The sequence below is a fragment of the Dendronephthya gigantea genome, unplaced genomic scaffold (genome assembly GCF_004324835.1).
Source record: "Dendronephthya gigantea isolate DGI-Jeju-01 unplaced genomic scaffold, DenGig_1.0 000464F, whole genome shotgun sequence".
NCBI classification, from domain to species: domain Eukaryota; kingdom Metazoa; phylum Cnidaria; class Anthozoa; order Malacalcyonacea; family Nephtheidae; genus Dendronephthya; species Dendronephthya gigantea.
In genome coordinates this window covers 3,060-28,363 of record NW_021163474.1, presented here as the reverse complement: position 1 = coordinate 28,363, position 25,304 = coordinate 3,060, and the positions used below count along the sequence as shown (strand labels likewise).

Here is a 25,304-nt window from a genome sequence, read left to right as displayed (position 1 = left end):
CTCTTGAAACTAGACGGTCTGATGCTAAGTCAGTATTAATGTACAAGATACTTAATAACCATACTGCGCCCGCTCTTCGGGAGTCTTTCGTGAGAAGAGAAATAGGATCCCAAGGCCGAATCGAGAATACCTTAAAAAAGTTTCAAATATAGCCGCGCTATGCTTTGGAATCGGCTCACAAACGAAGCAAAATCAGCTGAGTCGCTCGTTAGTTTAAATCAATTGTTGTTGCACACTGAAATGCGTCCTAGTTACCTGTGTGTGAAACCTATACTGTATTCTTATTACTGTTTAATAATTAAACACGCCCCTCGTGGAAACCAGCCTAAAGTTGATGGGGCTGGCATGTTTCTTGCGATTTCCACGTTTTCATGCGATTTCCACTTCTGTTCGTGAGCTTTCCTTCGTGTTCATAATTTTTTATTCCTGTTCACTCGTGTTCGTGATCTTTGGTTCGTGTTCATGATTTTTTGACTCGTGTTCATTCGTGTTCATATTTTTTTATTCGTGTTCACTCGTGTTCGTGATCTTTGGTTCGTGTTCATGATTTTTTGACCCGTGTTCACTCGTGTTCATTCGTGTTGATGATTTTTTAACTGGTGTTCACAAGCGTTCATATTTCTTGAGTCGTATTCTGACTCGTGTCCACTGGTGTTCATTCGTGTTCACTCGCGTTCTGACTCGTGTGTTGTTTTTGAACAGATCATGGCAAGAATCGAACCTACGCTTTTGCGATGCCGGTGAAATGCCCTTGCCATTGAGAACGTATATTTGACTCATTTTTCCATCCGCTGTTCCTGGCTTGAATTTGAAGTGTGTATAATACCACTCGAAATTAAGACCTTTTAACCTATTTGATTCTTGATAATACAATCGCGTTCTTCCAACAGCTCCGTTTTAACCGTGTACTTAAGGGTAGACGGCTTGGTAAAGGAGACAATAAAACCTGACACGAGTGGGTCATTTTGGTATGACCAAAGCTGGTTCAGGATACTTAGAACATATCATCGTCGTCGTCATCATCATCTCTGCCTTTGTTTTCCTTCACATGTTCACATCGTTTAAAAACTTCTTAATAAGAAACTTTCGCTTATCAACGGCACCTTCTATTGCTTCTTCTTGGTCAAAATCATCATTTGTAATAAACATATTTTCTTATGTACCGGATCTTTCTTCAGTTGTCTCATCCACAAATGGCGCTTTAAATAGATATTTTCTAATTCTTCCTGGAGTCTAGCATGGCATTGAAGTAAGCTTTCTTTTTAGCATAGTGCTCATCAAAACCACTGTTTATAAGGCTTTCTTTCATTTCCTCGAATACTGTGTTACTTCTATGTTATGCTTCTTCTATTAACGGCATCCAGGGATCCAATTCTTCTTCACATTCTGAGTCCGTTGTCGTCGAACTTCCAGATTGCTGAGTGGAAGTGGTCGAGACATCATCTTGGAAATCACTTTCTTGACTGTCCGAGTCTGTTTGAGACATGTTTCTTTCTTGTTCTCGTAGTAGGCAATACTCCCGTTCGGGTCTGCGCTGATTGTAACTGCGGCTGAAATATCTCTGCAAAATTGGCAGCTCATCCCCTTAGCACTAGAAGTGTGTAAATGCCTTGTTATCGAGCAGCAACGCAGTTTTATGAGCAGATGTCTGCTCATGTGTAGTTATGAGGATGTGCTAATCTGCTCAACGGTACTTTTTCCTAGTCCAGTACATTCACACAAACTAAAATGTTAGCAATCCCTTATGTACTTTCTTCGTTTCCCCCTAGATAGAGGTTGTTCGTTTGCAGTGCTTAGGTAAACATTAAAGTTTCTCTCCATCTCTTCTTGATAATAAATTTCTCTCCATCGCGCTCTAATAAATTTTCCAGACACTCCTCCATATCGAATTCCTTTGGTTCTTTACTCTGTCGAGGTACACATATTCCTTTCTTACTCCACTTTAACCATCCTTGCGTTCCTCTGTGCCCATATCGTGTACTTGGTCGAGATGATTTGCTAACCTTGCTAAATTTGTACTACCACAGCTAAACACAGGACAGCTCCTACGAGTGCGACGCATATTTAGATGATTGCTCAACAAATTCCTAATAATAATTGGCTCATTTTTTTCGTAAGTCAGGTATTTTATTAGGCCCGTTTGGGCCCTATATGGCCTTATTGGCACTATTAGGCCCGATGGCCCGATTGCTGCATGACTAGGCGTCCTAACCCGGACAAGTCCGGGCTTTTCAATGCAAACTCTTGCTTACGGAAGAAAAAGTCAAACGATCTAAACAAGAAAACAGTGTAGTGCCCGGACAATATGTTTAAAATATTTGTAAAATTGTTCTACTTAATTACATTGTTACAAGCGTTAATACGTGTCTTAATTTATGCTTCAAGCATCGCGTTGTCCATAACACCAATATAATTTCGATTCGCTCTAAAAATGCACACATTTTCGCATTCGCAATACCCCCCTTTTTCCTCCCTTTGAGGAGTTTGGGCCTGAAATATCTCATTGAGCGGATGAGCATCTGCTCATGAGCATTTATGAGCATGTGCTCATAGGCCCGTTTGGGACTTATATGGCCTTATATGACCCTATTAGGCACGATGGCCCGATTGCTGACTGCATGGGCATCTTAACACCCGAATATGGACAAATATTCGATTAAACATTGGGGAATAAATGTTCCCTTAGAACATTCCTCTGCAACACTGCAAATCTATACGTCGTATACGTACACATCTTTTTATTATATGTATACGAATATAACGCCCATACGATATGTGACCTTCACGGGAAAACGTACGTTAACGATATTTCGTTGAAACGGCAAAACGAACGGATAACGAACGGGTAGTGAACGATCTGTAATAACGTTTCAACGAACCCAGAAAACGTTTTGACGAATTCAGCTAAAAATGTGAACGTTTAAAGTCGAGAATACGAACGGATAAATAAACGTTCAATCTGAAGCCGTTTGAACGATTTATGTTTATGAACGGTTTTAACGAATTTGTCTGAACGCCTGTTGCGCGTATAATTGACGCAAGATATTATTGACTAATTTATCTAATTAAAAGAATAGGAAATATTTTCAAACAAGTAACATGTGTTGTTCCAAGTATGTGTGTACATAAATAGCTATACCTTCATTTGAATGTTTAACTAAAATTATTAGCTATACTACCTAAATCCCATTATTTTATACTTTATATACATATATACATTGGCGTTTTGCATCAAAATTCGGGTTAATCGTTAGAAAGCCTTCAGTTATTAATATATTATCATCGTTATGTCAAATTAATGCATCATCTGCAACTATACCCATCAAAATATTCAGCGCGTGTTCATTTGCAACATCGTTACAGGTTTTGTAAATTTTTCCACGAACAAACTCTATGTATGAGTGGTTAAAGACATATAAACAAAGACATACAGGCGATACAGCATGCATCCGTTTTATTAACACGGCTGTAAACCGACAGTAAACAAAAATTGCCGTCTCAGTTTGGTTGAGTTTCAGCTACTGGATACATACTTTATGTTAAACTAAACACAAGAGATTCCATTGTACACTTTTGTTTATACTCTTTGACGCGCAAACGATTAAATTAATTAGCGCAAGGATCAAGTTGTTTACCGATGATAACCAAACATTAATACAGAATATCGCATACGCAAAGTTCGTTTGTATGCGAACCAGCGTAGTAACGTGTGCTTGCATGCTGTCAAAACTTATTTGGTATAAATACTACATTAAATATCCACACCATTTATACACATGAAATCCATATTTCAATTTCAGCAATGCATTGCGGTAATAAAATATTTAAAATATAGGCTTGGATATTTACCTAGTGCACACAATATGTTCCGTGCAGCAACACCAGTAGCCCTAGCTTTAGCCGCGGTCAAGCTTGTCGCGGAATGTCGCCTATACACAGTACTGTCAGTAGCAAGTCACTAGCAACTAAGGGCATCATTACCTTAAGAATATTTTTAAAATTTGACAATAATCTATTTTGTCGATTGCATGCACCATCGCTATATTTTCTTCGCAAAGCTAAAGCTGCAATGTCGCTATTTCTGCCGCCATATTTTTTTCATATTAGTTACATATTTTGTGACCATACGATCACATATGCATGTGTTATGATTTTAACCAGTATAACAAGTCGCTAATTATTACTTGTGATCTAACTAAATTATTGGTGGTCACTATATTCATTCCCCCCATATATTCGACCATCTACATAGTTAACTGTGTAAAAATGCCTAAGCTAACTGCATGAGCCTAACAATAGTGACCCAAAGAAATAGAACGCATAAATTAGTGGGATAATTTTTCGAAATCTTCATTTCAAACGACCGCGGCAATCCGCAATCCTAAAGGTCCGAAAATCCGCCCTGCAAAGCAACTTAATACTCAACCCCGGCAGCAAGACAAAAGTGCACATTATTTTACTAAGCATATAGCAATAGCACACGCCCATATAGAAACCGAGTTTTTAAATCACAAAGAGTGCAAATAATTTTTTCTGCAAAGCTTATAGCAATGCTGCCGCCCATATAGAAACGACAATGCCAAATGCATGCACAGGGGAGTTTATACTCACCATTTTAAGAAACACCCGATCCTTAACATCTTCGAGACATCTACTTGTGACACAATTTGTGCCGCCTGCTTACAATAAAATTAACTAATCAAGATTTCCCCAGACAGATGATTAAGGCATGCATCAAAGCATCAATCCATTTTGTCTTGCGAAAACTTTTTATATCATATAATTATATATATTATTTCAAGGTAGCATCTACCCACATATTTTTTGACAAATGTCAGAAAAGTTTGCAAACAATTGTTGTTTCAATGTGAGTAAATGCATCCTATTAAATTGTAACCACCCAAGCTAACAACTACTCTAACCTCAGCCAAGCCATTTTAAAGGTCTGGCAACCTTTCATGTCATGTTTATTCGGAATGATTGGATGATCGTGGCCCAACTCGATTCCACCGGCCATGGCAAGTAATCTAAAGGATTATATTGCAGTGCGCATTTATATCCGACTCCATTTTACTCGCGTTAGCATATATACATAAAATGCAATTGAGAACGTCTTGTTATATAAATTGCATGATCATCTATATGAAATCTTACTTCGAATGCGTGTCATATTTCGATATATGCATGGATCAATAGAGAGCTACAGTTAAGCCAGGCAAACACACTCAAGGAAAAAAAACTTTAATCGAGCCAACCGTAATACGAATTCTGTTGATGATTTCATCGATAAGCCTGATTTCAATGCTGGGTGGGAAATAATAATTGCAAGCGCGCCTAATAAAGTATGCCCAGTCATGACTTGCCTTATATAATAGCTAATGTTTCGTATAGTCTCATACCTTTATATGCAGGGGTAAAACGCCTTGACTTCTCCATATAGATGTTAATATCCAGCAAATATTTGGTTTAGTCTTCGCGAAATTACTGTTAAAGATCTTTACCCGCGCGCTCATATACGCATAAACAGTTGATAGGCGCCATTTCAAATTTGTTCATTTTGCCGCTCTAGCTGGCAGGCTTCAAGGTGCAATGACCATGCATAATTGCAATTTAATATCCGGAATGTAATTTCCTAATAAAGGAGCCCAAATCAAAATTAGTGAATATTTTCCTGTTGCCCAAGCAGCTGATATGTTGTCCAAGCAAGATAAATTCTAATGTTCGTTTTCTGATGAAGTATGGCGAAATTATATAAGCGAAATATCCGAAAGGTCAAACTTAAATGTTTGTACACGTTAGCTTGGCAACTTGTCCTTGGGCTTGGGCCAGTTGTGCGCAAGGCTGCACGCACTTGCTTAAAACATAGCGCTAAACTCAATCTCACAAAACACGGGAATTGTAGACGGCGTCTTTGATGGTTTATGGTAGTTTAATATCAACAAAACTTAAATGGTATAATATAGATCATAATTTCTGTTTTGTTATATTTTCACACGGGCCACAGCTCTAATTATGTTGACCAGATGATATTTTGTGCATTATCAAAGCCTATAGGCTAAATTTCCCTGAGCAATATTATGATGTTCATTGTACGACACTCTTGTTTTTTTTGGTAATAAACAATGTCACACAATGAACATCATTGATATAGCTTCATTACTTTCATACAGTCTCTATGATTTTACGATTTGAGACTTTTCCGCGTTCCACGTTTCCGATTCGAGGAGCTAGTCGAGAGAAATCAAATCACAACCAAAATATAGCTACATGCATGGGGAGTGAATTGTGCTGAAATGTGCATATATATATCAACATATATGAAGTAATTTTTTTGTGAATTAAGAGTCTAAATAAACATTTACAATGCATGAGTTATATTTATGCCATAAGTTATATTTATGCCAATTGATACCTTTCAACATGCCAGCAACAATCGAGCCAGATGGCTTAGATCTGGTGAGACAAATATACCTTTTAAGGAAATAAGACAATTTTGCAAGCGGGGCACTGCTCCAGTTTTAGACTAGATGCACGCGTCATATTTAAATTGCTTGGATATTCATGCAGTGGCATAACGAACAGAGGATGCATGGGGTCTTGAGATATACTTGGTACTGCCGGGTCCCTTAATTCGCTGTTTGTCATTGATCACGTTTTGCTCATATACTATGATGTTTCGTTATCTATTCTGGCCCCCAATAACTGGGGAACCTTATTTTAGTTCTCGTCCTAACCCTACCGAACGCGCGTTAGGTCACTGTATTTATGTCTTCAAATATTAGCTAGGGTATTTCAATTGTTGTATATAATTTGCATGTCAGACTGCATTAAAGACAACGAGCTGAAATGCTGAACCGCATTCTCGTCCTAGGATGCGGTCCTTTATTTTCAATACATTTTAATCAGTAGCTGCTTCGGACGGAGGCCCTGCTATCAGATTATCAGATGTAAATAAATTAGCTTAAATTTATCGCACTTTGTAAATAAATTTACAAGTGCGATAATATGTAACACGCAAAATCCCTCAATTTACTGATTTAAAATCTGGTTTTGTCTGTTTACATACATTACAGACTTCCGACAATTATGCAACTTAATTAGCACCTTGCCAAGGCATATTATGGCTCGTAATGCTGTAATATATGGCTTGCGACGTTGTTTGTGCGCGCGGTGAACTTTGGCTTTATGGAAGCTACAGAAGTATATTAAAACACAAATTCTAACCATTCAGTGCATTACCGAAGCACAAAAACGATAAATTTTTAAAAGAAAGCTTATAACGTGAAATTTGTCGCTAATGAAATAAGAGCACGCTAAGCATAAACCAGAACATGAAGCGCAAAAAAGCATTCGATTAGGCTAAAATGATATAACCCTACTATTTCCTTTACAAGCCTTCTACTAAGGAACTGAATACATTTCTGGGAGTATTTCTGTGTAACACATTCTGCGCTTCTTCTCTAAAGTTGTAACATTGCAAATGTTTAATCGAATGTTGAATCAAATCCAATGCGATTGAACGAAATTCCGGCAAACGTTTCAACGAACGGTAAATCAAACCGTTGAACGCTTTTGGACCAATTTTCGAACGATTTTTCCTAAGCGTTCGAACGGGCAATTTCGAACGATGAACGATCTCGAAAATCGTTCAACGAACGCTTGAAGCGTTTGAACGGCAAACGAACGGATAACGAACGATATTTTTGAACGAACGAAATAGCGTAAACGTATGTTTTCCCGTGGAAGGTCACATATGTTAATGTAGTCTTTACATATGTGATGTCAACAGTTATTTAACACAAATGTTCGCCTATACTCGCGCGATTCTTTGACGTTCATATGGTAACCGTATTTCTTGTTTCGCATAGGTGGCTTGTTTGAGTAAAAACGAGCTAGTACACTGGCTAGTACACTGTTGGCTTGTTCTCCCTGGATTTCCTGTTTTACTTGCTCTCATAGATATTTAATGGAATATTTTTCCATAATCGCGGGTTAGGACGCGCAGTCAGCAATCGGGCCATCGGGCCTAATAGTGCCATATAAGGCCACATAGGGCCCAAACGGGCCTATGAGCATATGCTCATAAATGTTCATGAAAAGATGCTCATCTGCTCAATGAGATATTTCAGGCCCAAGCTCCTCAAAGGGAGGAAAAAGGGGGTATGGCGAATGCAAAAATGTATGCATTTTTAGAGGGAAATATATATTGGTGTTATGGACAACGCGATGCTTGGAGCATAAATTAAGACACGGATTAACGCTTGTAACAATATAATAAAGTAGAACAATTTTACAAATATTTTAAACATATTGTCCGGGCACTACACTGTTTTCTTGTTTAGATCGTTTGACTTTGTCTTCCTTAAGCAAGAGTTTGCGTTGACAAGCCCGGACTTTTCGGGGCTAATACGGGGCTAATAAAATACCTGACCCACGAAAAAATGAGCCAATTATTATTAGGAATTTGTTGAGCAATCATCTTAATATGCGTCGCACGCGTAGGAACTGTCCTGTATTTGGCTGTGGTAGTATAAATTTAGCAAGGTTAGCAAATCATCTCGACCAAGTACACGGTATGAGCACAGAGGAACACTGCGCACTGCGCAAAAGGTGAAGTCCGCCATGTTTTTTGCTTCGAAAAGATGGCGGCGAAGTTACCGAAAAATGACGAACCAGTCCTCCAGGAATTATAATATAGCTCAGTGTTTTGCACCCAAAGTTCTTACTGCAGATATATGTGGAACATCTAAGGTCAACAAGTCCCACAGTTAGTTGAAGTAGAGTAGTACATGAACTGAAATACGTCTCCAATATTACTCCTATAGCTTCGACGATGTCCGGAATGCACTATCACTGTAACCTATGCATTAACTTTACATGTCAAACTCTTCGCTCGTTGATCAATCATCTCGGTCGGGTTCACAAGAGTGATCGGGATTTCCATGCGCTATGTGGCATTAATGAATGTCCACGTACGTACACGAACTATTTCTCTCTGCGAAACCATTTTGTCAACAAGCATAGTCAAGTACTTCAAGCAGAGGAAGTTGTTGAACGAGATCCACGTGCCAACGACGAGGGAGATGAACTTGACGTTTATAATGGTAAAAACGATGACGATGATTTTTTCGTCTTTGTTTGCGAGGTCGAGAGTAATCAACGATCAAATGTATTGGGCTTAATCAAGGTCAAAGAGGAAGGCAAGGTACCCCAAACGATTGTCAATTCGATGGTGCAACATACCACCCAGATTGTCGAGAACAGCGTCGATGCACTTCAGTCTGGTCTCTCGCAATGTTTATCGAATGCGGGTTTGTTTACCAAAATACGCATAAGTTTGTTTACCAAAAGTTGTTCAGTACAGTCTGTATATATATATATATATATATATATATATATATATATATATATATATATATATATATATATATATATATATATATATATATATATATATATATATATATATATATATATATATATATATATATATATATGTATATATCCAAATATCCAAATAATTGACTGTAACAAAAAGATCACAGAACTTGACAATGGTTGGAGAGCGCTCAATACCATTACTGGCAGAGCGATAATATATATTTATTGAAAGACTAGCTTAGCTACTCGGAGTTTCACGCTATAAAGCGATCATCAGGCTAATGGCAGGTCTGGTTGCTATTCTCTATATTTACATCGTGATATAAGGTGTCGAATTACGTGTCTACATTTCGTAAAGAGTTCAGAGCGTTTGTTCAGCAGTGTTCTAGTTTTGTCTTTCATGATATGGAGTTTCTCCTCAAGGCAGAGGTTGCATCTTCTTGAACCGGCTTTGTAGGCTGGGAATATATATATAATAGTTGTTTCAACTCTAAGGGTAGTTTCGACTGGGGTCAAAACGACTCTACAATAGAGTCTTGTTACTCTACCAAAAGGTAATGTTACTCTTCGAAGGAGTCAATTTGACTCTAATTGCAAAGAGTAACCGAACTACGAAAATTACCGTTTCGTCTAATTTATAATTATGCAAACGTTGTTTTGTTGATATACTGGTTGCGCCCAATCACACTGATCAGTGATCACACACGGGAATAATTTTCAATTTCACTGAGGCAAACAGTTATACAGTATTTATATAATCATGCACATGCACAGCGAAATCGAGAATTCTTACCTAGAATAATGTTCTTGAGAAGTTCTTATTTTAAGCAAAATTTTGCTCAAAATATGTAAAAGGGGATAAATTATTCTTATCAAGAATGAATTTTACTTGAATAAGTAAACTTTTTTTAAGCAAGAATAACCGTTTCTTAAAACAAGTAAATGTTCTAGCTTGTATTCTAACTAAGAATTTTGGTATTCTTAAAACAAGGAAGGCGTCTTTGTGGATTCTTGGCAAGAAACATTGTTAACTTAAAACCGGCAATCAAAAACGCTTGTTGCCAATTCACTTGCCAAGAATACTAATTTCAAACAACCAATTTATTTCAAACAACCAAGAATATTTTTACATTCTTACTAAGTAACATTTAATTACCGAGCAAAGATTCGCAAGTTTCGTTTCATATGCAGACGAAATGAAGGTTTTAATGCCTATTTAAGCATTCTGAATGAACGTAGTTCGTTTCTTATGAAAATATATATTTTAAACTTCGCTAACTGCAACTGGCGGAAAGAACTGTGGATTATTTTGGATTACTGTGGATAGGATTTACTGGACATTATGTCGCAAAATTTCCTGCAGAAGATTGCGCAGATTGTTTTAAAAGTGGCTGGGAATCTCAGTCTTCTAAGAGGTAAGGATTTAAAATTATACGCGCAAACAGACGAAAGCTATTTTTGAATTTGCCGCGTAAACAGTAAACGTATTTATAAACAATAAACAGATATATTCACAGTTTTAATACTCATCATTCCCGATAAATGAACGACGTTTATATAAATATATTATAACGTGGTTATACTATAGGCACTATGCCATAAAAAGTGTACGTGATATTGACGTTAGCTATAAAACCATGGTCAAATTTAAGCTGAAACATTTGTACTCAATCTTAGGATCATGATATACTGAATCTTGGTTACTGGATATACATAAGTTTTGATTAAGAATTAGGATGAAATAACTGTTTTATTGCCTTTTAAATTTTTTTATATGCATTCTTAGATGGTGGATTAACAAGTGGTGATGTTTATGTCTAAACCTGTAATGAAAGAGGTCTCATTGGAAAGTAATATCTGTGGTAAGTAATGCATTATAAGGAATTGTGCAATGCTGTTAGATTATTCACCTAAGCATATGGCTTAGTTTTTAATGTATAATATAATATACCGGTAATTATATACTTATTGACCAATTGATTATATACTTATTTATCATGTAATAGATAAAAGGAAAAATCATTGACAGCTTACCAGATGACTACCCTTTATGCCTAATTTTATATCTGTCAGAGCATGCAAAACTGTGCATAGCATCCCCAATCATATATTTCACACATATTATGCACTGCTTAGTTTCTTTAACATTTGTTATCTTAACTCTGATTTCTCAAGTATGCTTGCTTTTTTGTTTTATTAGGAACATGGATTGAGGTAGTGAGCAAGAAATTCAGTGGAAAATTTGCTATACCAATGGTTAATTGGACCCACAGTGTTTCAGCACTTAATTTTCAAGGAAAAAAATACTCCAAGTGATCTTATAAATATTTTCATGTTTGGCATGATATACAAAATTTAAGAACAGCTGGTCAATAATCAAAGGGAAACATTGCTCAGGAATGAATGACTTTAGCTTATGTGTAATAATTGAAGATATGCAGTGAGTTTGCATAGATGTGTTTGTCTTCTTCCATGAATATTTTTATTCAACTACTTCTGGGTTCATACAAGGGCTTAATTTCATTATCTGAGCTCTATCGGATACTTTCCTAAACTTGCCAATTGGCAATTTTTAATTAAGTCCTTGAAAGACTTGTTTATTTGAGCAAGGTATTGCACAAACCTAGCAGTACTTTGAAAAAACTATTTCTGTCAGATGTAAATGTATGGCATTTATATATTTAGTATGGCCATTAAATAAGTAATTTTAATATTTTGAACTAAAATAATGTATAAGAATAATGTATCTGTGATGTTTCAAAGCCAGCTAATAAACTTAATTACTAGAAATGTTTTCTTTTGTCTAAAAATTTTGTACTTATTATAAGTAAAATTATTCTTGTTTTAAGTAGTTTTTTTCTTATTTGTAACATTCTAGGTAAGAATTGTGTGAGTAGGTTCCTTAATATGCAATAATAATTTTGCTTATTTCAAGCAATGTGTTACTTAAAACGAGTATTTTTTCTTTAGAAAATTCTTGTTGCAAGAATTGTTTTTCTTAAAATGAGATTCCAGGTAAGAATAATATTCTTGCCTGGATTCTTGCCAAGAATAATATTCTTACTATACTGACAAGAACAATTTTACTTGTTTGTATTTTTTTTCTTAAAATAAGACTCACGATTTTGCTGTGTGCATGTATTATGGATTTGGCTTGATTTACATGAAATTAGGTTATAAATTATACAGGGACTGAAAAGCGTAAACATGCAGTGCTTCCACTTCCAACTCTAGGCCTTTATGTAATGTGATTTATTTACGCATAGATATATTGCCAGGCATGAATTTTGCATACCCTTTCCGCAGCTCAGTTTTCTGAGCATCAATAATGACACATTAAATTTTACGCCGTTTTGGGATAATTTTGGCTAGGAGTAATGGTTCTCCTAGCCGCTTTATTTCTGTTAAACAAAACGATATTTATTAATACATTGCATTAAAATTCCAAATAGTTACGCTCAGAAAAGGGTGGAGGCAAATTACCGCCAAAACAACGAAGCAAAGCAAGTTGACCCCACCCCAAGGAAAGGGATGCATGCAGAAAGTTTCAGAAAGTTTCGTAATACATTAATACAGGATCAGCGGTCTGCGCGACCGTATAAACGAACATGGGCAAAAAGGCACTTACAAAGCCCGTTAAAAGGCATAGATTATCGCCCTTGCTGATAATCTACACTTAACTGATATTAGTTTAGCAGAGTCACAATATTACCGCGCCCAGAAGAAGCTTCTCCATCACCCTGTTATAAGCACTTTATTCCCCCCCCCCCCGGAATGCAAACGATCGCCCTTGCTGACCATGTGCAAGCTGAGGAAGAAATAAAATAACCGCACAATTCGAGCAGAAAACTCCCCGCACGTTTTACGCTCGAAAATTCATCCAAACTATGTTGATAGGGAAGAAAAACGTATATATTTGAGGAATGCGTTCGATTTCCAACGCCCCATAGTTCGAATTTGGGCATCAGAGTGCCCGTGTTCAGCTGCGTGGGAAGCGGCGCCTATTCGAAATGAATGAGACTTATATTTGGAAGTATCGAGTCCACAGAAGCGGAAAGCCTTTCCCCATAAACACAGGCTGAGGACAATCGGATATAGCTCTAGAACGGCAATATTGTAACTCCGCCAGTCAGTTGGCCATGCGCCATAGCACCAGTCGCAACCAAACAGGGCCCCAAAACCAATACTACCCGAAGCGTCAGTATATAAATTCAAATGGGAGTTATTACGCCAATGGTTGTGCAAAAAGAATGATTTGCCGTTGAAATTCGACAGAACCGTTTGCCAGACACGAAGATCATGTTTCACACTTTGCGTTAAGCGAATAAAGAAATGAGGGTGTGAAATGCCATGCGTTAGATCAATTAAGCGTCGCAGGAATGCGCGACCTGGCATAATGACGGAACATGCGAAATTAAGTAATCCAATTAAGGACTGAAGTTCTTTGAGTGTAACCTTTTTACGAATTAAAAAGCGTGCGATAGATTGAACACATTTCTCGATTTTATCCATCGGCAATCGGGCCTGGAATTGTATTGTATCTAATTCAATCCCAGCGAACGTTAAGGTTGTTGAGGGACCCATGGTTTTTCCCGGTGCTATAGGCACGCCAATGAAATCACAAAGAGCAATGAATACTTGTAAGTTTGTTTTACAAGCAGAATAATCCGGTGCAACAAACAGGAAGTCGTCGAGCAAATGAAGGAGTTTGCCGATGTTAAGCCTTTCCCTAGCGATCCATTCGATAGCCGTACTAAAAATCTCAAAAGTGCGACACGAACTGGAGCAACCCATTGGCATTGCCCGGTCGTAATAATACAAACTCCGCCATTTTATGCCAAAGAGGTGATAATCCGCTGGGCTGATAGGAATGATTCGAAAAGCATTTTTTATATCTGTTTTCGCCAGGAAACAACCCCGGCCCGCTTTTTTAATAAGTTGAATAGCGTCGTCAACGATAGCGTACCGCACAGATGTTTCGAAATCGGATATACCATCATTAACCGATGCTCCCTTTGGAAACGATAAATGATGAATCATGCGAAAATCACCCGGTTGTTTTTTAGGAACCAGGCCCAAAGGCGAAACACGAAAATTTGGAAAGGGCGGATAATTAAATGGCCCAGCAAGGCGAGATGCCTCTAACTCTTTCGTTAATTTTTGGTCAACCGCTTCTGGTTTGTCAAGAGCAGACCGTAAATTTATTGCTTCAAACGACTGTTCTGTGCCAGAGAAATGAATGCGAAAACCCGAAGTAAATCCGGAAATTAGTGTATCAACAATACTTGGATTATAACCTTCTAACAATATTTGTAAATTATGAAGTTTTACGGGTGTTGGCAACGGACGTTGTTGAAATAGGCCTAGGCGATCGATCAGTGGGAGATGAAAATTACAATTCACGGCACGGTGCGATCCGTTGCATTTAAAACAAATGTGCTTGAAATCACAACCGGCACAAAACGTTCCGCGATGAAACTTAAAACAATATCCCCGAGGAACAGACACTTTTGAAGGGTGGCGCGTATGATTGCTGCCTTGCGTGTTCGGCTTAGAAGTAGTGGGATATTGACATTTCAACCATAACTCCCAGTGAACAGTCGCCCAGGGAACGCGCGTGGCCTGTGTTTGGCGCAAAAATCGAAAATTCTCATCGTAGTAAAACCAATTATGACCCCTATTGGCCAAATCCTGGATGATTTGACAATATTTCATGAGCGCGGGGGACTCATGGGGGTACCGTTGTGTATAAATGGAAACAAAAATATGAAACGAACGAAGCCAATCGCTAATAGTTTTGACCCTTTTGGATTTCGCAGTCGGCTCAAGGAGAAGAGAAGCAGGTTGACCATTGTCAGAGGTACGTACACTATTAAATCTCGTATTTAGCGGCCGCGTCTGGGCCACCTGACAAAGTACTTATATCGACAAACTCCTCATTCCATATTTTAAGCTTTATTTTATCTGGAATCCGCGAATCAAGAGGCAAAGCGGCAGAGTGGAACGATTCCCGTGGACCCGGGGCACTTGAACATTGAAGAGAAAAAGGAGTGGTCTGACCTGTAAGGTTTTCTTGTATGGACGTGAGCGCGTCGTTGACCAGAGAATCTGCATTGGGACCCTGGTTTGAGATTTCGATTCCGGAGGTAGAATCCGTTGGGGCAGACGCCATTGTGGATGTGGAAGACGCAAAGGTTGGTAAAAAAACAGCTAGCTTTTGCGTGACTGCCTCGGTAACCGAAGACACCAGCGTTGAGATAAGCTCACTCGAAAGAGAGGGCAAAGTCACTTGACTCACGGGCACAGTTGACGTTGACGGGGCGGCACCAACAGATACAGCATTGGACGAACTTCGAGTTCGACGAGATGTTGTTGGTTGGTTCTGAACAGACTCTCGCAAAAACGGCTGATGGAGCGGCGACACGCTTAGAACGACGTATGGGTGGCATTCTAAGAAATAAAACTTTAAAAGCAGAAATAGATACTTATGGCATAATGAGTTTTTAGATAGTAAAGCAACCGCACCCAAATTTTGTCGTTGTGCGAGAAATAAAACTATCCCCCGTAATGGCGAACATTCAATAGTGAGGATTCGTCCGTTATTTGTCGTAATTGAAAATTGGAACTTGTGAAAGAATGATTAGAAAATCAAACGTCAGCAGGATGAACATGGCAGATCCGAAGATCGCCGCACCGTTCACCCTGTGGCCAACAAAACTCACAAAAAGTGTGAGAACTCTCATACAGATGAGAGATAAAGACAAAATCAAACGTCAGCAGGATGAACATGGCAGATCCGAAGATCGCCGCACCATTCACCCTATGGCCAGCAAAAAACTCACAAAAAGTGTGAGACCTCTCATATAGATGAGAGATAAAGACAAAATCAAACGTCAGCAGGATGAACATGGCAGATCAGAAGATCGCCGCACCGTTCATCATATGGCCAACAAAACTCACAAACAGTGTGAGAACTCTCATATAGATAAAAGATAAAGATATAATAGATAAAGGCGCTAAAGCGGTATTTAAGAAGTAATCACGAGTAAAGTTTGTCAAATGTCAAGGTTATATTATAAAAATAAATGTAATGTACGACAGCTTTTTATATATATATATATATATATATATATATATATATATATATATATATATATATATATATATAATATATATATATATATATATATATATATATATTATATATATAAATATATATATATATAGATAGAGAATTTTATAACATTTTAATTGCTTGAAGAATGGCCCCCCGATAACTTCGGTATAATTTATATTGCCCGATTCGATTAAAATGGACCCCGTCAGGTAGAAATGGCGTCACGGAAGGTCGTATAAAGCCATGGTGTGTCCATAAAAAAACTCTCGGGACCTTCTCTAAAACTACCTGTAGATAATTGTTCAGCATTAAACGCTGCTTTTCAAAAAGAGGGTTGTTCTTTCGCGGGGAAATCATGCATGCGCATACCAATTTTACGTGATATTGATCCAGCAATAAAGCAACCAAGTCGTCAATGCGTGACCCGACTGTTTCGGGCCTTTAAGGCCCGAAACAGTCGGGTCACGCATTGACGACTTGGTTGCTTTATTGCTGGATCAATATCACGTAAAATTGGTATGAGGAGGACAAATCGTTCGTGCCTATCTCCAGAATAACAATATCTGGGGCACACCGAGAAACTACGCCTAAATCAAACTTGCGAATCTTCTTCACTGTTCTACCCCCTATACCGTGTAGAGAAACTCTCGCTGTGCCTTTGAGTTTAAAGGTTGGGCACATGCGAATATCCCGTTTATGTTTCAGGTCGCACTGTAGGCGACGAACAAATGAGTGTCCCAGGACCAAAACTTTTGGGGGTACCATTGTGTATTCGTAGCTACTATCTATATGTATATCAATATATAAATATATAGAAAAACAAGTAGAACACTTCTGTAAATACCTTTCAACTTTAAAGGAGATCTGTCTTTCGCGATGTCACGCTTAAACTGACCGTTTATGGTTTGGGTATTCGGTCTTTGTTAGTTTTCGATTTGCTGCTGGCCATTGACCACCTTTCCCATATTGCATGCCATCCATTACCTGTCGGTCTTTTAGATAGGACGCAAAGCCCATAATATAAGATTTTAATTATCGTCGGCAAGGCGTATCCCCTTGGGGGAACACCTTGCCTTAATAGTCTATTTATAAAATCACATTACATAAATTTCTTATTTCCTTCGTAAATATTTTGTTTTATATTATACTGTACAATCATTCACATGATGGTTATAGTCGGTGCAAACACGCAGTTTGCTTGCAACTGCACATACCATTGTTGTTTTTGGAACTTAAAATTTATGCCAAGAGGATTTACTCGTTGTGATGTTTAATATTGGAGATAAGTTGTTTTTTTAATTACATTGTACTAGATTATATATTTACATATCTATAGAGTATATGTTTACTGTTTAAATATTCATTAAATCAGTATCATATTTAACATTTACATATAACCCAGTGGCACCAATAGGGCTAGTAACATGCTATGGAAGAAATGTTGCAAACACTTTTTAGAAACAGATTTTAAATTATTTTTCCATAGGTTTTCGCACTTTGTATACATGATAATGTTCGCTTAATTCTACTGTTTCTAAAACTTCAATATATATATATATATATATATATATATATATAATACTATAAGGTATCATAAAGTACTACGAATTACTTATATAGTAAATAATCACCAAAACGTTTAGGAGGCCAACACTGCCTTCTTGGTTTAGGCGATAGCTATCCGTTTTGACGCGAAACTTCACAGTCATTACCGCTGGATTCGATCGATTTCTTCAACAACTGTTTCCGAGACAACGTGTCCGCGATGTTTTCTGGACCCGGAAGATACTTAACAGTAAAATCATAATTCTGCAATCTCAGAACCCACGTTTCGACTCGTGCAGAGGGCCTATGGGTTTTGGAATAAATCACTTCTAATGGTTTATGGTCTGTCAAAACCTCAAAGTGAATCCCGAACAAATACACATGAAAACGCTCACAAGCCCATACTATACTTAATGCTTCTTTCTGCGTCTGAGAATACCGCCTTTCCATGTCAGAAAGACATCTACTAGCATATGCCACAACCTTCATTACATTTTGTTGCTTTTGCACAAGCACTGCACCAAGACCAACAGGACTAGCATCTGTGATTATCGACGTTTCTGCATCTTTATCAAAAAAAGCCAATGAATCAGCGGTAGACATCGTATTCTTAAGCTCTTGAAACACCTTATTCTGTTCATTACCACAAACAAAAGGTGTAGTTGTCCTGGTTAACTTCCGCAGAGGTTCAGCCGTTATAGCTAAATCTGGAATGAACAGACTACAGAAATTTACCAGATCAAGAAAACTCCGAACTTCAGAGGCTGTTTTCGGCTCCGTAGCATTCACCACAGCCCTGACTTTCTCCTCAGTGAGCCCAATTGTAGTGTATATGCCTTGTCTCTGATACGGATTGATACAGATTGATCTAGTCTTCATAAAATGTTTTATTCTCTGTTTATTCTATGTTACAGCATCATCCAGCAAGCCAACAACGGTGCTAATTACGCATGCATATTTATATCTTACAGCCTAATTAAATATTCAATATATATATCACATAGACTACAAGATCTGGAGCTGAACGCCCATGGTCATTTAATTTACTTTATCTTTTCACAAAGTTCATAATGAAAAACGGTTATGGTAGGATTCGAACCATCGATTTAACACTTCGGAGACCATTGTTTTCGCCACTAGACCACAAGGTCTTGTGCTGAACGGTTATGGTTATTTAATTTACTTTATCCTTTTCACGAAGTTCATAATGAAAAACGGTTATGGTAGGATTCGCACCATCGATTTAACACTTGGGAGACCATCGTCTTCGCCACTAGACCGCAAGGTCTTGTGCTGGATGACCCTGGTTATTTAGTCTACTTTATCCTTTCACGAAGTTCATAATAAAAAATAGTTTTGGCGGGATTCGAAACATCGATTTAACACTTGGGAGGAAATTGCCTTTGCCACAAGACCACAAGGTCTTGTGCTGAATGACCCTGGTTATTTAGTCTACTTTATCCTTTCACGAAGTTCATAATAAAAAATAGTTTTGGCAGGATTCGAAACATCGATTTAACACTTGGGAGAAAATTGTCTTAGCCACTTGACCACAAGTTCTTTGGGTGAACGGCTATGTTTATTTGATCTACTTTACTGTTTTAACGAAGTTCATAATGAAAAAGGCTTATGGTAGGATTCGAACCATCGATTTACCACTTGGGAGACCATCTCCCTCGCCACTAGACAGCAAGATCTTGTGCTGAAATGTAATGGTCATTTAATTTATTTTATCCTTTTAACGAAGTTCATAATGAAAACGGTTAAGGTAGGATTCGAACCATCGATTTAACACTTGGGAGACCATCGTCTTCGCCTCTAGACCGCAAGCTCTTGTGCTGGATGACCATTGTTATTTAGTTTACTTTACCCTTTCCACGAAGTTCATAATGAAAAACGGTTATGGTAGGATTCGAACCATCGATTTACCACTTGGGAGACCATCGCCCTCGCCACTAGACAGCAAGATCTTGTGCTGAACGGTTATGGTTATTTAATTTACTTTATCCTTTTAACGAAGTTCATAATGAAAACGGTTATGGTAGGATTCGAACCATCGATTTAAGACTTATGAGACCATCATCTTCGCCTCTAGACTGCAAGGTCTTGTGCTGGATGACCATGGTTATTTAGTTTACTTTATCCTTTCACGAAGTTCATAATAAAAAATGGTTTTGGCAGGATCCGAAACATCGATTTAACACTTGGGGGAAAATTTTCTTAGCCACTAGACCACAAGTTCTTCGGGGGAACGGCTATGTTTATTTGATCTACTTTATCGTTTTCACGAAGTTCTAAATGAGAAAAGGTTAAGGTAGGGTTCGAACCATCGATTTAACACTTGGGAGACCATTGTTTTCGCCACTAGACCACCAGATCTTGTGCTGGATGACCCTGGTTATTTAGTCTACTTTATCCTTTCACGAAGTTCATAATAAAAAATAGTTTTGGCGGGATTCGAAACATCGATTTAACACTTGGGAGAAAATTGTCTTTGCCACAAGACCACAAGTTCTTCGGGTGAACGGCTATGTTTATTTGATCTATTTTACCGTTCTTACGAAGTTCATAATGAAAAACGGTTATGGTAGGATTCGAACCATCGATTTGCCACTTATGAGACCATTGTCCTCGCCACTAGACGCAAGATCTTGTGCTGGATGGCCATGGTTATTTAGTTTACTTTATCCTTTTACGAAGTTCATAATGAAAACGGTTATGGTACGATTCGAACCATCGATTTAACACATGGGAGACCATCGTCTTCGCCACTAGACCAAAAGGTCTTGTGCTGGATGCCCATGGTTATTTAGTTTACTTCATTCTTTTCATGAAGTTCATAATGAAAAATGGTTTTGGCAGGATTCGAAACATCGATTTACTACTTACACTGCAAAAAAAGTGTTTTTGAATTCGAGTAAAATTACTCAAAAAGTTGAGTAAAACGTTATTTTTACTCAATTCATGCGTAGATTTACGCGAATACCGAGGGGTTCCACTCAAAATTTTGAGTAAAGTGTTTACGCAAATGTTTAAGTAAATTGTTTTGAGTAACTTTGGATGATATACTCAACAAGCCGAGTAAATATACTCACATTGAGTAAATTAACTCAATTTTACGATAAAACTTGATAATTTACTCAAACATTGAGTAAACTGATTATTTGCAATTACATTTTACTCAAGGTCTGAGTAAAATGAATGCTTCAGTTTAACGGTTTTACTCAAGTATTGAGTAAAATTACTCAACATGATCATTTGCTGGTAATTTTACACACTTCACGAGTAAAAGAGTAAAGTGAATAATTTGCGTAGTGGAAGCACTGCGAATGTATGAATTTTAGTCTTTGGCAACTGATAAGTCGCAGAGTCTGTTGTGCGTTAGAATCTGTTGAATAATCTGCGCTGGACGTTAAAAGCCAAAAAGATGGAAAAATCAATTGACGGGTTAAAAGAGTAGTTGGTGGAAATGGGTTTTGAGGATTATATTGTGCGCAATTTGAAGGTAAATATACATATAACTGCAGGGCTAACCTTTGGCCGATCCGTTCATTGACTTCATTCCGCTGTTTACATGTTTTATCCTCGGTTTTATTTGTTTCTATATGTTGGTTTCTTCGGCTAAACGCCGCATGGCACTAACTGCAGAGATTCGACGAATGCAGTCTTTCAATAGATGTTTTTGCGGAAGGGCATATACAGTTCGTGTATTACAAATCCGCCAATATTCTGAAATCAAATGTTTGATTTTGGCGCGCAAAAATAACGGTATCCGGTCAATTAAATAAAATATTTACATGTTTATATAGAGCGCTCTTAGTGCTCTTATTCATGCTTTTTATTGCAAGAATATATGCCAGGGTATTTTGATATTGAAATTATTAATGTATCAGTGTGACAGTGTTTTTTTCACCAGAAAATCTGTAACTTCAACAACCCTGTCTTCTGTTTATTTTGTCATATTTTAAATTTAATATTACACAATATATTACACAGAGTTTATACTATTGTCTATTGGCCAGTTTATAATGTTAATTGTTTACTAATAAACATGGTAAACACTTTGCCATTTTCAAATGGCAAAGTGTTTACCATTGATTTTGAGACTTGTCATGAGTACATGCTATATCTACTATCTATATAGTGAATATCATAGGCTATTAGAGTCCACTGTTCATGAACAGATGACTGCCATATTTTGAAGATTCTATAAAATGTTACTGCCTTTCTGGTTTCTTCGAAAGAAAATAATGCAACTATTTTACCACAATGAATAAACCTGCAAAGGATTTAGCCATAAATGCTTTACTTTAAAAATTTAGAAAACAAAATTGGAAATGTTTTGATATATACCTTACTGACAGGGGCCCTGGAAAAAGTGATTTCAACAAAAGGGAATGAAATTTTTGAAAATGCTGGAAGAGAGTGCTGGAAATGGCATTCAGGAATCAGGAAATTGGAATGAGGTTAGCTCACTGCATTTGTAACTGATTACTGATAGAAAAGTGCGTTTCATATTTGTAAATTCTCAATTTGCTCACCTCAATATCAGATTATCACCTAGAATTAACAAAATCCTGGATTGTATAATTCAAAGGTTTTTGAAACCACATAAACTGGACCAATGTATTAATAATATTATATTCTTCTGAAAGTCATGCATCAATTTATATACAACAATAATTGGTGTGTTATCGTGAATTCATTATTGACTAGTTTAATATTATAAGTAGTTTTTTTACTGGGTATGCCTTTAGTCTGTCCAAACAGTGCTGTTTAACAGCTTCAGTGCAAGGTGGTCAACGCCGCCTTTTGCCTTTATCTCTTCCTGGTGGAACTTGTAAAAGATCCGCCAGTTGTCGAGGACTGTTAAAGCAGTGCTTCATTGCATATACTATATACATTTATATTATAAGTAGTTTTTTTTACTGGGTATGCGTTGAGCCTGTACGAGCAGTGCTGTGTAACAGCTTCAGTGCAAGGTGGTCAACGCCGCCTTTTGCCTTTATCTCTTCCTGGTGGAACTTGTAAAAGATCCGCCAGTTGTCGAGGACTGTTAAGGCAGTGCTTCATTGCATATACTATATGCATTTATATTATAAGTAGTTTTTTTTTCTGGATATGCCTTGAGCCTGTACGAGCAGTGCTGTGCAACAGCATCAGTGCAAGGTGGTCAACGCCGCCTTTTGCCTTTATCTCTTCCTGGTGGAACTTGTAAAAGATCCGCCAGTTGTCGAGGACTGTTAAGGCAGTGCTTCATTGCATATACTATATACATGTTTTTTTTTCTGGGTATGCCTTGAGCCTGTACGAGCAGTGCTGTTTAACAGCTTCAGTGCAAGGTGGTCAACGCCGCCTTCTGCCTTTATCTCTTCCTGGTGGAACTTGTAAAAGATCCGCCAGTTGTTGAGGACTGTTAAGGCAGTGCTTCATTGCATATACTATACACATTTACATTATAAGTAGCTTTTTTTACTGGGTATGCCTTGAGCCTGTACGAGCAGTGCTGTTTAACAGCTTCAGTGCAAGGTGGTCAACGCCGCCTTTTGCCTTTATCTCTTCCTGGTGGAACTTGTAAAAGATCCGCCAGTTGTCGAGGACTGTTAAGGCAGTGCTTGAAGGCATATGCTATATACATTTATTAGGGGTGCATATTGTGTTTTTGGGCAAGGTTGCTAGGTGTGTCATCATAAATGCATTATCGACTAGATTGATGTTATAGTTTCTTTGTTCTTTAGCCTTGAACCTGTATTAGTGCAACCAGGTGTCAAGGACTGTCAGGCTTCAATGCATTTACTATACATATTTATGTTGTCTCGCATTGGTTTGTCCTCGTTCATAATTCAGTGGTTTGCTGGCGACATGCGTGCTTTTGCTGGTTGTTGGCAAAGAGAGGAAGCATAATATCTGGCCAGGGCCATTATCTAAGGCATGCATGTATTAATGTCACACGAAGCGACAAACGTGAGCATAATAATCCGTTGTGCTTTTTATAGTTGAACGGACTGAAGTCGCATTGTCTACCTTCGTACCATTTATCAATGTAAGTTTTCCGTTGAATCATTTACATTTGAACAGCAGTCTTAGGTGTGTAATCTTAGCTTCACTTTTTCAGTGCCTATACTTAATGAATTGTGTATCTTTTGTTTTATGTAGGAAAATGAAGATATTGAGAAGATGATTAAGAAAAGCTATAAACACTATGACCGCATGACCCTAACATGCATAATGATAAATATATACGCATGATTCTTAAACGTACATTACCGTATTTTATAAATTATAAATTTATGCAATATAAAATTGTTTCACTCGTGGTTGCGTGTAATTTCTTTACTTAAATCCGAATTTTTTCCTAATCTGTTTGGTCGACTCACTTTACTCGCATTTTGAGTGAATTTACTCAAAAGTATGTGTTACTGTGGACGCATTCACTTTACTGTAGTATTTAAGTAAATCTACTCAAGCAGAATGAGTAAATTTACGCAAAAGTATGTGTTACTGTGGACGCATTCACTTTACTCAAGTATTTGAGTAAATCTACTCATATTTGAGTAAATCTACTCAAGCAGAAAGAGTAAATTTACGCAAAAGTATGTGTTACTGTGGACGCATTGTTTTACTCAATTTTTTGAGTAAATCTACGCAAAGTTTTTTTGCAGTGTAGGAGACAGTTGTCTTAGCCACTAGTCTGCAAGGTCTTGTTCTGAACGGCCATGGTTATTTAGTTTACTTTATTCTTTTCACGAAGTTCATAATGAAAAAAGGTCATTGCAGGATTCGAACCATCGATTTAACACTTGGGAGACAATTGCATTAGCCACTAGACTACAAGATCTTATGGGGAATGGCCATGGTTATTTAATTACTGTATTTCTTTTGACGAAGTTTATAATGAAAATCGGTTATGGTAGGATTCGAACCATCGATTTACCGCATGGGAGACAATTGTCTTCTCCAATCGACTAAAAGTACTTGTGCTGAACGGCCATGTTCATTTAATTTACTTTATCCTTTTCACAGATTTATAATAAAACACGGTTATGGTAGGATTCGAGCAATCGATTTGCCACTTGGGAGACCATTTCAGTTTGACAACCTTCAATCCAGCTGTTTTTGTAGCATTCTAGTAAAATTTTCCTTCACAGGCAGCTAGTGATCTAGAATAAAAATAACCAATGATTCAATATTTTGTCCACCACCACCCAAGGTGTGTGTACATAGCTTTTACTAGTAAAAAACTCTAATATGTCTTTCCCTG

General features: G+C 37.5%; 1 long non-coding RNA gene across 1 annotated transcript; it reads left to right on the top strand.

Annotated features, from left to right (window-relative positions):
* Positions 1-21,158: 21,158 nt before the first annotated feature.
* Positions 21,159-24,423, top strand: LOC114543469. The gene is made up of 4 exons (XR_003690051.1): positions 21,159-21,548; positions 22,408-22,509; positions 24,040-24,086; positions 24,200-24,423. It is a non-coding gene; the product is annotated as an uncharacterized LOC114543469 (long non-coding RNA).
* Positions 24,424-25,304: the final 881 nt, after the last annotated feature.